This window comes from Schistocerca americana, chromosome 11 (genome assembly GCF_021461395.2).
Source record: "Schistocerca americana isolate TAMUIC-IGC-003095 chromosome 11, iqSchAmer2.1, whole genome shotgun sequence".
NCBI lineage: Eukaryota > Metazoa > Arthropoda > Insecta > Orthoptera > Acrididae > Schistocerca > Schistocerca americana.
In genome coordinates this window covers 115,093,627-115,105,417 of record NC_060129.1, presented here as the reverse complement: position 1 = coordinate 115,105,417, position 11,791 = coordinate 115,093,627, and the positions used below count along the sequence as shown (strand labels likewise).

General features: G+C 44.5%; 1 non-coding gene across 1 annotated transcript; it reads right to left on the bottom strand.

Moving 5' to 3' along the window:
- Positions 1 to 11,383: 11,383 nt before the first annotated feature.
- On the bottom strand, positions 11,384 to 11,458 carry Trnat-ugu. The gene has a single exon. It is a non-coding gene; the product is annotated as a tRNA-Thr (tRNA).
- Between the last annotated feature and the right edge of the window lie 333 nt (positions 11,459 to 11,791).

Below are 11,791 nucleotides of genomic sequence, written 5' to 3'. Positions count from 1 at the left end.
CTTGCGAACAGCCGTTGACCTATGCAGCAGAGCTCCATCTTGTTGAAAAAGGATGTTGGCTTGCAAGTCTTGTATCTGAAGGTACAGAAACTGCTCCATCCTGTCCAGATACACTGACCCATTCACTGTTTGTTCCGCAAAGAAGAACAGTCCAACAGTCCTGTTGTGCATTGGCCTGCACCAGACACTTCGTTTAGGGCTATCACGAACATGTTCACACGTACGGATTTTGCGAAACCCAAATCCCAGCATTATGCCTATTAACATTTCCTGATAGATGAAAGGTTGCCTCATCTGAGAATAAACATTTTTCCAGGAAGCTGGCATCTATATGAATACGCTGCAGCATATCCACAGCAAATTGTTGTCGGCGTGGTTCAGTGGTAGATCTTGCAGAGTTTGCACTTTGTAAACACACACATGAAGACACTGGTGAACTACACGATGCAAATGTTGATCGAGGTACATCAAGTTGCCTGGCTGCTTGACGATTTGACTTACGTGGGCTACTGAGAAACGTTTGTCTGATCTCCTACACTGTCTCTTCTGAAACTCCGTAACATGCACCGCCAGAATGTTTCAGAGCACTTCCAGAAGCCAGAAACTTCCTATACCATTCCTTAATTGTTTTCACATTAGGTGGATCACATTCGTACACACACAAAGATTATTTCTGCAAATCCCAACGCTGCTTGCGCACACTGCTGTGGGGTCGCCATTTTCACTTCATGCGACCATGCTGCACTCTGGCGACGATACTTGGCACTTCTGACGTGGGAATATAAATTCTTTGAGATGCTCTACGATGTGATGCATTTTTCATTGTCGTATCTACCATGTTTTTTCTCTCCTGAACCCTTGAAATCAGGGAGGTTTGAGTGGGACACCTTGTATATCTCAGCGAGAAAATGTGAGCTCATGACAGGAGCTTTTAGAGGAACTATGGTACAAGTGAATAGTTGGTTATGCAGTGGGTACATATGTAGTACCCATGAGAACAATTCATGATGGGAAGGGCCCTCTATGGTTCACAGTCAATGTTAAGCAATGTCTAAAGAAACGAAGATTACTGCTCAATAGGTCTGAAACAAAGCGTAGGGCTACAGACAGACAGATGCTGAATGAAACGTATTTGTCTGCCACGAGAGTAATTCGTGAATCCTTCAAAGACTACCGTAACAGAATATTATCGAATGATCTTTCAAAAGCCCAAAGAAATTAAAGTCGTCTGTAAAGGCTGTTAGTGGCACTCATGGATGTGACTGGAACTTAAATCGAAAGTTATAAAGTGAAAGCAGAAATCCTTCACCCTGTTTTCAGATGTTCCTTTACCAAGAATAACAGGAACATTGCCTTAATTTAATCCTAGTATTGTTGAAAAGATGGATGAAGTAAGTATTAGCGTCAGTGGCGCTGAGAAGCACCTGAAACCGTTGATACTGAACAAGATTCAAGGACGCCATGGAATCACTATCATATTCATACTGAGTTAGTCGTTCTTTTAATTGTACCTAATGTATCGTAGATGTCTCAAACAAAAAACCGTGCTCAGAAATCGGAAGAAAACGCAGGTCAAACACGTTCACAAGGGTGGCAGAAGAGATCCACAAAATTACCGTCCGATATCCTTGACGTGGATTTTTTGTAGAAACTTTGAATATATTCTGAGCTCAAAGGCAACAGGATATTTTGAATGACTTCATCCATGCTAGATAGTGTGGATTCATAACTCATCGATCACGTGAAACCCATATCACACTATTCTCAAACTGCTTACTGAAAACCATGGATCAAGGCAAACAGGTAGAAAATCATTTCACTCAGTACCATATCACAACTTATTCTCATATGGCGTATCGAGCGAAATTTGTGACTGGATTGAGGACTTTTTGATGGGTAGGACCCAGCAAGTTGTCTTGGAAGCACAGTCATAGACAGCTGACGTGGAAGTAACCACGGGTGTGCCGTGTGTTGGATCCCTTCCCGTTCTTGTTATATACGCATCAAAAAAAGTTTGTATCGCCCCGCTTCCCAGAACTAATGAAGATAGACATTGACTGCAGATATTGTATCACAGACACAGTCCCTTTCACTGTTCAGAGATGTCACTAAACCTGCCCAATGATGTAAACAACCATGCATGAACAGCGCCTATTAGACGGAGGGGATCCGACAGGCGATCAGTTCCAGTCATTCCACCAGGAAGGAGATACATGGCCCATGTTGTCAGTAGTTCAACCATGCCTGTAGTTGAATTCTTTTATCTTGGCGGTTGGCGCATGCCCGCCAAGACGCAGGAGATGGCTGCGTTGCCAGTTGTACGCGCCAAGAGAAGCAGCGCCATAGAATAGTTCGCAAACTTACGTTTAGGGGGGAGCGCGCAGTTTATGAAGTAAAGCCACCACGGCCGCATTAACCCTTTCGCTGCTACAGAGACGTGCTCCCCGCATTCCGCGCTGTGCGCGATTTTGTCATCATTGCACTGCTCGCCTGTGCAGACACATGGTGTTCCCACTGCTTTGACACACTTATCATTCGATTTCACAAAAACTATTTGGCCCAAAAATTGATTTTTACACATCTTCTTGACTGATACTTCCCCCCCCCCCCCCCCCACCATTAATGACTTAATTTTGTTTCGATGTTCAACGCAGCTATTGTGCAGCATTAGATGTAGTAAACCATTGCACGAAATTTTGAGGAGTTTGCAGAGGTAAAAGTCCATAGCGTATACTTTCCATATGGTCGATTTTAGTTGGCACTAGAAATTTCAAAAAATTACATTCAAACGAATAAAATTCATCAAACAAGACACTTCAATATTGTTTTTAAATAAAGAAAATATTAAGCACTGATCAAGGTTTGCGCTCAGAACCTTTTGCTTAGCAGCCATACACTTTTTTTTTTAATCTCATTTTGTTCTATATTGTAGGTTGACTTTGTTCGTAGCGGACGTCCGATGACACTCGTTCAGGTTGTTCGTTGTTCCGTTCACTCAGTTTTTTATTACAGAGGGTAGCTAAACCCTCTGACCAAACATGCTGAGCTACCGTGCCGGCTATACTTTAACCATTACGCTAACGCAGCTCGTCATTGAATACATCTCCCGGAGGACTTTAAAATATCACGTAAAATACCGACAAACTCTGTTGGTATGATTATGAATTACTCACGTTTCGTCGAAGTACAATAGAAAATAACAATTACCGCTGTTCTTTATTGCGAAAAAGCAGTTACAAACACCTTTCCTTGCTAGAATATGAAGCAATTGGTATAAAGAATGTTTTTTCCAAACTTTCTATAAACGAAAGTCTGCTATCGAGACATTGCATTTGTTCAATTACTTTATTTATGACTGAACGTTTCTAAAACTGAAGACACTCGTCCGTGCTCTGCACTGCAGTCGAGCTCTGGCAACGTCATTCTCTGTTCATTGGCTGACTGTGTTTTGTGACGTCAGATGCGCAGAACGAATCTAAACTCGACCGCCGTCATAAATGACGCGCACTTTAGACGGTCAATACCGCGGTTCGATCGCGTCCGTATTGTGACTGTGTGCAAGGAAGAGCTCTCAACAAGGGAAGTGTCCAGGCGTCTCGGAGTGAACCAAAGCGACATATTGGCGAAGCATTCGTCTTCATGGACGACAATTCGCGCCCCCATCTTACACATCTTGTGAATGACTGCCTTCAGGATAACGACGTTGCTCGACTAGAGTGGCCAGAATGTTCTCCAGAGATGAACCCTATAGAACATGCCTGTGATAGATTGAAAAGGACTGTTTATAGACTACGTGACCCACCAACCACGCTGAGGGATCTACGCCGAATCGCCGTTGAGGTGTGGGACAATGCGGACCAACAATGCATTGATGAACTTGTGGATAGTACGGCACGACGAATACAGGCATGCATCAATGCAAGAGGACGTGCTACTGGGTATTAGAGGTACCGGTGTGTACAGCAACCTGGAACAACAGCTCTGAAGGTCCCCCTGTATGGTGTTCCAACATGCAATGTGTGGTCTTCATGACCAATAAAAAGGGCGGAAATAATGTTTATGTTGATACCTATTCCAATTTTCTGTACAGGTTCCGAAACTCCCGGATCTGAGGTGATGTGTTTATATTAATGACATCGTGGACAATATTAATAATATTGTTAATAAAATGATAATGTTATTAATAAACTCAGACTTCTCTCAGATGATTTAGTTATCTGTAAAGATGAACTGTCTCAAGGAAAATGTACAAATATTCACTCAGGTCTTGATAACACCTCAAAGCAACATTGGCAATTTACTTCAAATGTTCAGGTCTGTAAAACGGTACACTTCACAAAATGAAAAGAACGTAATAACTAATAACTGTAATATCAATGAATTACAGCTGAAATAAGTCATGTCATACAAATAACTGGATCTATCGCTATGCAGCGGTATGAAATGAACGATCATGTAGGTTCTGTTGTGAGTAAACCAAGTGGAAGACTTCGGTTGGTTTGTAGAATACTAGGGAAATGCAGTCAGTCTACGAAGGAGACTGCTTATGAATCAGTCTTCCAACCCATCCTAGAATATTGCTCAAGATATGGGACCCATACCAAATAGGACTAACAGGGGATATTGAATGTATATAGAGAAGGGCAGCGCGAATGGTCACAGGTTTGACCCATAGGAGAGCGTCACGCAGATGCTGAAGAAACTGAACTGGCAGACCTCTATGCCGAGAAAGCTTACTATCATATTCTATGTTTTCTTTTATTTGTGAACTTGACCAGCTATGGACCGCATACAACTTAAGACTTGTGGTGTTATTTTTTCTTCCTTTCTTCCCAGTACTTCTTCATTTTCTCTCCAACTGTTCATCTCTGCTCATCTGTCCACACTCTCTTGGGTCGAGGTTTTGGCTCATCTTCTTCATAGTTTGGGTTTTTTATCAGTAGCCTGAAGTGATTCCTGTCACGTATTATTTCTTCTGTAACACCTATTTTGTTGGCATCTTTCTTTACTGCTTCTATCCATTCCACAGTTTTTCAGCTTACTATCGTAATTAAAAATTTTCTTTGTAATCCACGTTTCTTTCATTCTATTTAAATATCCATAAAATTTTAGCCATTTCTTCCTCATTTTGTCTGTGATCTTTTCTACATTTTTGTATAAATCTTCATTTCTCCTTTTAATCCACCTATTTTCATTGTTTTTCTCATGACCTAGAATTTTTCTTAGTATTTTTCTCTCTCTTTTTTCTAGTTCTCTTAATTCGCCTTTCTTATTCAGTGTTAGGCGCTCTGAACCATATGATGCTTGTGTGATAATAACTGAATTATAATGTCTAATCTTCGGTTGTATGGATATTGATTTCTTATTCTAGTAGTTTTGTGTTGATTTATATGCAAATTCTAACTTTTTTATTCTTCTTTATTTGTCGTGTTACCCTGTCCATTGGCTTGGACCCACTCACTGAGGTATTTGAATTTATCAGCTCTTTTAATTTTTCCATACTTTTTTTTCATAAACTTTTCTGCATTATGTTTGTGTTCTATATACTCGGTTTTTCATGGGATATTTTTAGCCCAGTCTTTCCAGCGATCTCGTGTAACAGATCAAGCATAACTATTGCGTCTGTTCAGTTTTCAGTTACTAATGCCATACCATCTGCAAAGGCTAAACATTTCACTTCAAATTTGTTCTTTCCTTGGCCCATGCTTATACCCCTTGTGCCTCTGTTTTTAATGTGCTTTCCCATGTTTTTACTATTTTATCTAAAACCAAGTTAAAGAGACTTAGAGACAGTCCATCTCATTGTTGAACTCCTGTTTTGATTTTGAATGATTCAGAAATTTCGCCTTGAAACTTAATTCTTGATGTTGTATCTGTGACCGTTTGTTCAACAAGTCTTCTGGTGTTTCCATCTATCCCTGATTCATAAGGTATCTGGAATAGTGTTTGTCTGTCAACCGAGTCATAGGCATTCTTGAAGTCTACGAAAGTAACTACTGTATTTTTAGTTAGTATTGCTCTCACTCTCAAAATTGTTTTTAAATTAAGAATCTGTTCTGCACATGATCTACCTTTTCTAAATCCTCCTTGATAATCTGATATATTAGGTCCTGTTTGTGCCTCTATTCTATTTAAAAGTGCTTTACACAGTATTTTGTATGTTACTGGTAACAAGCATATACCCCTGTAGTTGTTGGTGTCTGTTTTATCTCGTATTTTATGGAGAGAATGGATCAGTGCTTCTTACCGGGTATGATTACTTTTGTCCAAATGTGTTTAATTAGTGTGAGAATTTTCGGCCATGCGGACAAGCCAGCTAGTTTCCACATTTCTGCTACTATCCCATCCTCTCCTGGTGCTTTATTATTCTTCAGTGCTTTGACAATCTTTTCTATTTCTTCTACTGTACATCTACATCTACATGGATACTCTGCAAATCACATTTAAGTGGCTGGCAGAGGTTTCATTGAACCACTTTCAGAATTCTCTATTTTCTAACCTCGTATAGCGCACGGAAAGAATGAACACCTATATCTTTCCGTACGAGCTCTGATTTCCCTTATTTTATCTTGGTGATCGTTCCTTCCTATATAGGTCGGTGTCAACAAAATATTTTCGCATTCGGAGGAGAAATTTGACTGTCGGAATTTCGTGAGGAGATTCCGTCTCAACGAAAAACGCCTTTCTTTTAATGATGTCCAGCCCAAATCCTGTATCATTTCTGTGACGCTCTCTCCCATATTTCGCGATAATACAAAACGTGCTGTCCTTCTTTGAACTTTTTCGATGTACTCCGCCAGTCCTACCTGGTAAGGATCCCACACCGACAGCAGTATTCTAAAAGAGGACGGACAAGCGTAGTGTAGGCAGTCTCCTTAGTATGTCTGTTACATTTTCTAAGTGTCCTGCCAATAAAACGCAGTCTTTGGTTAGCCTTCCCCACAACATTTTCTATGTGTTCCTTCCAATTTAAGTTGTTCGTAATTGTAATTCCTAGGCATTTAGTTGAATTTAGAGCTTTTAGATTAGACTGATTTAATGTGTAACCGAAGTTTAACGAGTTCCCTTTAGCACTCATGTGATTTCACACTTTTCGTTATTTAGGACCAACTGCCAATTTTAGCACCATTCAGATATCTTACCTAAATCGTTTTGATGTTTGTTTTGATCTTCTGATGACTTTATTAGTCGATAAACGACAGCGTCATCTGCAAACAGCCGAAGACGGCTGCTCAGATTGTCTCCCAAATCGTTTATATACATAAGGAACAGCAAAGGGCCTATAACACTACCTTGGGGAACGCCAGAAATCACTTCTGTTTTACTCGATGACTTTCCGTCAATTACTACGAACTGTGACCTCTCTGACAGGAAATCACAAATCCAGTCACATAACTGAGACGATAATCCATAAGCACGCAACCACTGTAGGTGGTTCCAATGGTGGATTTTCATGTAGTGGTTTTTGAAATTGTAATCTGTCATTAGGCCCTTCACAATTTAATAGATTTTCAAAGTATTCAGTAAAAAATCTGGCAGTTCTCTTTATTGCTTAAAACCATTTTTCCAGTTTTATCTTTAAAATGTACACTTGGTGACTGGAATCCTGTTAAAACTTCTTTGAAAGTATCTAGTGTTGTTGCTTTTAAAGTTGAATCCATTTCTTCTAATCTGTCTTTGTCATGTTTTCTTTTCACCCCTCCCGAACAGGCCATGAAGAATAAACGGTACCGACCGGCCGCCGTGTCATCCTCAGCCCACAGGCGTAACCCGATGTATGTCAGTTTCCGATACCAGAGCCGCTGCCTCTCAGTCAAGTAGCTCCTCAGTTTGCCTCAGAAGGGCTGAGTGCACCCCGCTTGCCAACAGCGCTCGGCAAACCAGATGGTCACCCATCCGAGTGCTAGCCCAGCCTGACAGCTCTTATCCTCGGTGATCTGACGGGAACCGGTGTTACTACTGCGGCAAGGCCGTTGGCTTCTTTTCACTGATCTGATGATTATTGCTTTCTTTTTGCTTTCTTGTTTAAACTCTTCATTAAACTATTCTACACCACTGGCCATTAAACTTGCTACACCACGAAGATGACGTGCTACAGACGTGAAATTTAACCGACAGGAAGAAGATTCTGTGATACGCAAATGATTAGCTTTTCACAGCATTCACACGAGGTTGGCGCCGGTGGCGACACCCACAACGTGCTGACATGAGGAAAGTTTCCAATCGATTTCTCATACACAAACAGCAGTTGACTGGCGTTGCCTGGTGAAACGTTGTGATGCCTTGTTTAAGGAGGAGAGCTGCGTACCATCAGGTTTCCAACGTTGATAGAGGTCGGATTGTAGCCAATCGCGATTGCGGTTTATCGTATCGCGACATTGCTGCTCGCGTTGGTCTAGATCCAATGACTGTTAGCAGAATATGGAATCGGTGGGTTCAGGAGGGTAATACGGAACGCCGTGCTGGATCCCAACGGCCTCGTATCACTAGCAGTCGAGATGACAGGCATCTTATCCGCACGGCTGTAACGGATCGTGCAGCCACGTCTCGATCCCTGAGTCAACAGATGGGGACGTTTGCAAGACAACAACCATCTGCACGAACAGTTCGACGACATTTGCAGCAGCACAGACTATCATCTCGAAGACCGTGGCTGCGGTTACCCTTGACGCTGCATCACAGACAGGAGCGCCTATGATGGTGTACTCGACAACGAACCTGGGTGCACGAATGGCAAAACGTCATTTTTTCGGATAAATCCAAGTTATGTTTACAGCATCGTGATGGTCGCATCCGTGTCTGGCGACATCGCGGTGAACGCACATTGGAAGCGAGTATTCGTCATCGCCATACTGGCGTATCACCCGGCGTGATGGTATGGGGTGCCATTGGTTACACGTCTCGGTCACCTCTTCTTCGCATTGACGGCACTTTTGACAGTGGACGTTACATTTCAGATGTGTTAAGACCCGTGGCTCTACACTTCATTCGAGCTCTGCGAAACCCTACATTTCAGCAGGATAATGCACGACTGCATATGGCATGTCCTGTACGGGCCTTTCTGGATACAGAAAAAGTTCGACTGCTGCCCTGGCCAGCACATTCTCCAGATCTCTCACCAACTGAAAACGTCTGGTCAATGGTGGCCGAGCAACTGGCTCGTCACAATACGCCAGTCACTAGTCTTGATGAACTGAACGACGAGTTCGTACTGGGGCAGTGTTATTAAGGAAGCAGTGGAAATACGTAGTTCGACGAATCTTGTAAACAGAGACACGGGCTTTCAGCTTAGTACAGCTTGGGATCCAGCACTGGCCATATTGAAGTCGCTTCGAGCAGAGAGGAGTACTATTGGTCATAAGACGGATGACGATTGGCCACCAACATAAATATTCTGTTGACAACGGGAGGATAATCAAGGCGCCTACGTGGACGCGCATTTTTGCTTGTGGCTTCCGACAGAGGTCGCTGGGGCGGACGATGGCAGCGCAGAGTAACAGCGGCAGCCTCCGCGGGTGCGCCGAAGTATTTGGTTCTTCATCCTGTAGGTGGCGTTGCTGTCCTTCCAGCTATCGGTTGATATCGTCGCTATTGGCCATCGAATTTGGGGCCTTCACGCATGCGCACTTCCTGCCTAAGACTGTCATAAATAGGGAGCTCTGGTCCTGCCTTAGCAGTGTGTTCGTCGCACCTGATGATGTCGGCCAGTTGCGCTGACGAAATATTGTGAAGTTTTCACTATGACATCAGACGTCTCGCCCGAGAACCATATATACACTCCTGGAAATTGAAATAAGAACACCGTGAATTCATTGTCCCAGGAAGGGGAAACTTTATTGACACATTCCTGGGGTCAGATACATCACATGATCACACTGACAGAACCACAGGCACATAGACACAGGCAACAGAGCATGCACAATGTCGGCACTAGTACAGTGTATATCCACCTTTCGCAGCAATGCAGGCTGCTATTCTCCCATGGAGACGATCGTAGAGATGCTGGATGTAGTCCTGTGGAACGGCTTGCCATGCCATTTCCACCTGGCGCCTCAGTTGGACCAGCGTTCGTGCTGGACGTGCAGACCGCGTGAGACGACGCTTCATCCAGTCCCAAACATGCTCAATGGGGGACAGATCCGGAGATCTTGCTGGCCAGGGTAGTTGACTTACACCTTCTAGAGCACGTTGGGTGGCACGGGATACATGCGGACGTGCATTGCCCTGTTGGAACAGCAAGTTCCCTTGCCGGTCTAGGAATGGTAGAACGATGGGTTCGATGACGGTTTGGATGTACCGTGCACTATTCAGTGTCCCCTCGACGATCACCAGTGGTGTACGGCCAGTGTAGGAGATCGCTCCCCACACCATGATGCCGGGTGTTGGCCCTGTGTGCCTCGGTATTATGCAGTCCTGATTGTGGCGCTCACCTGCACGGCGCCAAACACGCATACGACCATCATTGGCACCAAGGCAGAAGCGACTCTCATCGCTGAAGACGACACGTCTCCATTCGTCCCTCCATTTACGCCTGTCGCGACACCACTGGAGGCGGGCTTCACGATGTTGGGGCGTGAGCGGAAGACGGCCTAACGGTGTGCGGGACCGTAGCCCAGCTTCATGGAGACGGTTGCGAATGGTCCTCGCCGATACCCCAGGAGCAACAGTGTCCCTAATTTGCTAGGAAGTGGCGGTGCGGTCCCCTACGGCACTGCGTAGGATCCTACGGTCTTGGCGTGCATCCGTGCGTCGCTGCGGTCCGGTCCCAGGTCGACGGGCACGTGCACCTTCCGCCGACCACTGGCGACAACATCGATGTACTGTGGAGACCTCACGCCCCACGTGTTGAGCAATTCGGCGGTACGTCCACCCGGCCTCCCGCATGCCCACTATACGCCCTCGCTCAAAGTCCGTCAACTGCACATACGGTTCACGTCCACGCTGTCGCGGCATGCTACCAGTGTTAAAGACTGCGATGGAGCTCCGTATGGCACGGCAAACTGGCTGACACTGACGGCGGCGGTGCACAAATGCTGCGCAGCTAGCGCCATTCGACGGCCAACACCGCGGGTCCTGGTGTGTCCGCTGTGCCGTGCGTGTGATCATTGCTTGTACAGCCCTCTCGCAGTGTCCGGAGCAAGTATGGTGGGTCTGACACACCGGTGTCAATGTTTTCTTTTTTCCATTTCCAGGAGTGTACATTCTTGGACTTCACGTTCCCAAACAGTGTTGGAATTTTTATGGATGAGAACGCGCCATGTCACCAGACGACAGTTGACGGCCATTTGTTTTAAGAACGTTTTGGACAATGATAATTAAATAGAAACCCTTAGCTGCCGACAGGTGTTGTTGATGTACATCAGTGTGGACAGCTGAAAATGTGCGCCCCGACCGGGACTCGAACCCGGGATCTCCTGCTTACATGGCAGACGCTCTATCCATCTGAGCCACCGCGGGCACAGAGGACAGTGCGACTGCAGGGACTTATCCCTTGCACGTCTCCCGTGAGACCCGCTTTCCCAACTGTCCACAACCTACATTCGTAGTGTTCCTTCTTCTGTGCGAATGTGCACGCTTTGCCCGAACTCTTACGGGACTAGTCAGCTTAGTCTGGCGCGACTAATCAGTGAACGGGCAAATATCTATTAGGGACACTACGAATGTAGGTTGTGGACAGTTGTGAATGTGGGTCTCACGGAAGATGTGCACACTCAGACTAAGAAGGAAATTTAGGAATATATCAACAGTTAATGCACATGCACCAACAGAGGAAAAAGAGTACATAATTCTA